We start from the raw sequence: 5,394 nt of genomic DNA, 5'->3' as shown, positions 1-5,394 counted from the left end.
ATAGGGTCCCCATTTCTCTAACAAAATAAACGTACTGAGTACGTACTACACCGACTAAAAGCAAACTAGAATGACATATACAATCCTAAAAACAATATATAATATTGGCCCTACACTTTATACCTTCCATAGCACTGTGGAATCAGGGCATGCTAGTAACACGAGTTGTACTCTATGCCAGCCCTTTAAGAAGATCTCCACACCACTTCATGATTTGTAAAATATGTCTAAACAAAACCTGTACTCAGCTCTAGGGAACAGCTTGGCTAAAGCTAGTATAAGTCCTTACATAAATGGGCCAAATAAGATGAATAAATTAACACAACAAAAACCTTACTAATGAATGATTCAATTAAATGTTAATGTACCTTTTTTCTATCTCTTATAAAAGTGAATCAAGATTCCTTTATTATCTCAAGATCATCTCTGAGGATATCTAAAACCCATAACCATGATTTATAACATTTAGATTACACAATTGCATATGACAATGGAAATATACCATTATTACAATCCACACTAACAGCCGTCAAGATCTGTCCAGGAAACGATCCTTTCATGAAACACCTATCTAACTCAACTATATCTCTTCCATACATCTTAAACCCTTTTTTCATTGAGGTAAAACATATGTATATTCTTCTGAATTGTCTAGTAGTACTTTCAGAGGGAGCATTCTCCAAATCTATTTTATAGTGCTACTAGGATTAACTCTCAATAGTTCATCAGAATAGTCGCTCAACTTATCCACAATATCCTTCCTTTTTCTTTGTAGCCATATTCATTGCTCTACGGATTTTGTGGATTGAAACATGTACCTGGATTTTTTTTTTCGAACTACGGTTTTTTAGATCAAGCATCTCTATATTTGGATTATCTTCAAAAAATTGACTCAATCTCCCGGGCAATAGTACTCATAATCAACAAACAAATTTCTATTGTTTGTACACAATCATGACTTTTATTTATGGTCTTCAAACACTATTCATGCTGCCCAGATTGTCTTGAGATTTTAATTGCAAAAGGGCAAATGGGTTTAATGGAATTTTTAGGTATTTCAATTGGGCCCTTCCGTGCATTATTTGGCTCAATTGGGCATCAATTTCTCTGACATCATAATTAACATTTGCTTTAAATATACTCATGTCAAGTACATGATTGTCCTCTAACACATTATACTCTTCATCTCGAACATACTTAGGATTATTTTCATCACTGTCTTCATCTTCCTCCTCTCCTTCATACTAATCTTCCTCCCCTCCTTCATCAGAATATGAAGGCTGATTTGGTGGTGGAAATAATAAAAATTGAATTAAAATGTGCTTGCTCAATAGTGTTCGGTACACCTGGTCTCAAATCCATGACTTCATGTAAAATTTTGTCTTTCTCCAAATGCATATGGAAATGCCAAGGTTCAACATAGATATCTATCAGCTTAACGCCAGCCCTTACTTGACAAAACATAGGCCAGAAGTCACTGTAATCACCCAAAGGGTGAATCCCCCAATCCAGATTCCAGACACACATGTGGCTCCTTATAATGAAAGTACAAAACCTCATCATTTGCATATCCTAAAGCCTTAACCATATCTTCCAACAAATGAGTTCCAAAATCATCAACATCAACACTATCAATGTAAGATACCTTACCATCTACATATTCCATATTAGCATACGGAGTAAATTTACCTCCATGGAAAAACTTATTTATAAACAGTGTGCTATGCTCATCATCTGTAGTTTCAATAAAATTACAATTAAGCTCTACACTAGGTGGTATGATCAGTTTTAAACAATTAACCTCTACACTAAATTGAAATCTAAGTACCACACATAAAGTAAGGGTCGAACAATGGAAGATGCTCCTCCTCGGATAGACGTACCCTACAGAATACACTGGCCATTACAAGTAAACAACCTCCGATTAGAATATACATAGTAGAAATCGACTCCTCAAGGTCCACCAATGCAAAATTTTGAAGAATTGGTAAGGTGTAATCGATATTATGCTCACCCTATGGTTCAAAACCTTTTTTAACAGAGAACTGTACGCGAAATAACCATTTTGCAACGTTTTCATAACCGGATCGGACATCAAACCGGACGCGTTACTGGTTCACTGGTCGGACCGGTTGAACCAGTTGGCTCGGATTAAGAACCGGATAACACTATAAATTATTTAAAAATTATACAATACTTAAAATATAACTAAAAAATCAAGATGTTAAGAGAAAATAATAAAAAAATGACTATAATCAAATTATAAACAATTATAAACATATTAATAGTCCAATATCGCTAAACAAAATTTTTTTACATTAAGTTTTTCTTGTTTTTTTTATATCTATATTTAAAATAGTTTACATATGAGTATATCTCTATATTAATGCATTTCAAGACAATGGAAACAAAACATGTTGGTAATGCAATTTGCTTAATCACTTCCTTGCAACATGCAGTTACCTAGTTTGATTCCTGGTAGCTGCATTAGTTATTTTTAAACTCGGACCGGCTCAGTTGCCGATTCCCGGTTGAACTGGCCGGTCCAGTCCGGTTTCAAAAACAATGCCATTTTGCCCTCTTTTTCACCGGTTAAACAAACAGGCAAACTAACAAAAGACCCAAATTGCAAAAAAAGCACCTTCATAGGGGTCTTATCTGCGAAAATGTCATCACGGGATTGAAACCTGCGTTTTGGGTTTTACCACAGTGACCATAATTGCAATTAAGTTTTTATAATAATAAGAAAAATATAAATGCATACATCTAGCCATTTGTTTTAATGACACAAAACATTATTGTGCGATCTAGGGTTAATGAGGTTGGTCCATGGTACTCATTTGCTCCCACGGAGTCTTGATTTCAGGAGTTTATAATTTACTAATTGTATAAACTTTTACGATCATTATTACTTACAAGTTACTTACGTACAAGAACATATATTTATGTTTTTAGTGTTTATAGTTTGTAATCACATAACTATATATTAAAGCAACATGATTTTTTCACATGGCATCATTCTAGAGCTTCCACATAGGACACCACATAGATGCCATGTGAGCAGCTTCCTATTTTATCATCTCTTCTTCCAAACACAATATGGAGCATGAACCCGTTTAATTATGTTATAACCTATGACCCGGTTTCTCTTCAAATACAACCATCTTCATATGAAGATAACATTTTGTAAAATTTTAAAAATGAATTATTGTATGATACAAGTCTCAATCAAACCCAAAACCTTATGTTTCAAACTAAAAATGCTTACCAACTCCACTTAAGTAGTTATTATGTTGAATTTCTTGATTTTTAAATGGTACATTGTTAATTCGCTTATAATTACTGTATTACATATAACAATTTTTACTTTTATTATATTTTTCACCTGTGTGAAACACGGGCTCTAACCTAGTATTTCATTATATCTAAGTTAAGAAATTAATGGCGCGTCACGATATAGGATATCATATGATATTATGACGACTACCAATAGTTTTAGGTTTCTAAAAACATATGTTTAAATCAGAATAATTCGGAAATAATATTTCTAGAATTACAAGTGTTGTAAATCAAATTGATCTTTGAACTTTTGAATATTATGTATCTATATTTTAGTATGACATTTTTGAAGATGAAACAGTAACTATGACTTCATTGTCTATAATAACATGCATGTATCTTGCCAACCTCAAAACTATATTACCAAAATGGCCACCACATCTTCTTTCAACATGCAAATTTCGGTTTTAAGTGTTCTACTTGTCTTCCTATCTACCCAATCTTCTGCCACTTTCAGTTCCAACACAGATCGCTTCATTCAATGTCTAAGCAACCGGTCGAATCCTTCTCTTCCGATAAGCGGACTGATCTACACTCCTGAAAACTCAACGTTTTCCTCCGTGTTGCAAACTTACATAAGAAACCTTCGGTTCAATGAATCCACGACACCAAAACCCATTTTAATCATCACCGCCGAACACGTTTCCCACATTCAAGCAGCTATCACGTGCGGCAAAGAAAGCCGGTTGCTGATGAAAACTAGAAGCGGCGGCCATGATTTAGAAGGTCGTTCCTACGTTACAAACACGAACGAACCTTTCTTTATTGTCGACATGTTCAACTTTCGGTCGATAGACGTGGATATCGAACAAGAAACCGCATGGGTCCAAGCTGGTGCGACTCTTGGTGAAGTCTACCATCGAATTGCCGAGAAAAGTAACACTCATGGTTTTCCCGCAGGGATTTGTCCGACGGTTGGTGTTGGTGGACATATTAGTGGTGGTGGCTATGGTACCATGATGAGAAAATATGGTTTGTCTGTTGATAATGTTGTTGATGCTCAAATAATTGATGTGAATGGCAAGCTTTTGAATCGAAAGAGTATGGGTGAAGATTTGTTTTGGGCCATCACCGGTGGTGGTGGTGTTAGTTTTGGGGTGGTTCTAGCCTACAAGCTCAAACTAGTTCGTGTTCCTGAAGTCGTGACAGTCTTTAGGATCGAAAGAACATCCGAACAAAACCTCAGCACCATTGCCCAACGTTGGACACAAGTTGCTGATAAGCTAGATAACAATATTTACCTTCGAATGACTCTGGATGTCACAAACAATACGAACGGTGAAAAGACAGTTCGGGGTACGTTTCTAACGTTGTACCTAGGAAACTTAACAAATCTTGTTTCACTTGTGTACAAAGATTTCCCCGAATTAGGGTTACAAAGGTCGGATTGTATTGAAATGAGTTGGATCGAGTCTGTGGTTTATTACACAGACATCCCTCTCGGTACTCCTACCACAGTGCTTTTAAGCCGTACACCTCGAACTAGTCTCGGCCCTTTCAAGAACAAATCCGATTATTTGAAAAAACCTATTTCTAAACAAGGTTTTGAGTTCATATTTGAAAGGATGAAAGAACTCGAAAACGTAATGGTGGATTTCAACCCGTATGGTGGAAGAATGAGTGAGGTATCTGAATTCGCAAAGCCTTTCCCACATCGATCAGGTAACATAGCGAAGCTTCAATACCAGGTAATCTGGGAAGAACTTGGAATTGAAGCCCATAATAGATACTTACATTATTCAAGAATGATGTATGATTATATGACTCCATTTGTCTCTAAGAACCCAAGAGAAGCGTTTTTGAACTATAGGGATTTGGATATTGGTGTCAACAACCATGGTAAGAATGCTTCTATTGAAGGTATGGTTTACGGGCACAAATATTTCAAAGAGACAAACTACAAGAGGCTTACAAGAGTGAAGGCTAAAGTTGATCCTCATAATTTCTTTAGGAATGAGCAAAGCATTCCAACTTCTTAAGAATGACCTTTCATGGTGTCAAAGTTAAAAGTAAGATAACAATTATATGATTTTGACTAGTATTTTAAACATTCAA

The 5,394-nt window shown here is 35.5% G+C and overlaps 1 pseudogene; it reads left to right on the top strand.

Annotated features, from left to right (window-relative positions):
- Window positions 1-3,704: 3,704 nt before the first annotated feature.
- LOC143539661 (berberine bridge enzyme-like 8 pseudogene) lies at window positions 3,705-5,318 on the top strand (annotated as a pseudogene).
- Window positions 5,319-5,394: the final 76 nt, after the last annotated feature.

This window comes from Bidens hawaiensis, unplaced genomic scaffold (assembly GCF_021521415.1).
Source record: "Bidens hawaiensis isolate Kalapana, Puna unplaced genomic scaffold, B.hawaiensis_p1.1 tig00011963_1, whole genome shotgun sequence".
Classification (NCBI taxonomy): domain Eukaryota; kingdom Viridiplantae; phylum Streptophyta; class Magnoliopsida; order Asterales; family Asteraceae; genus Bidens; species Bidens hawaiensis.
The sequence above is the reverse complement of the archived record's forward strand: the minus strand, read 5'-3'. Positions and strand labels throughout refer to the sequence as shown.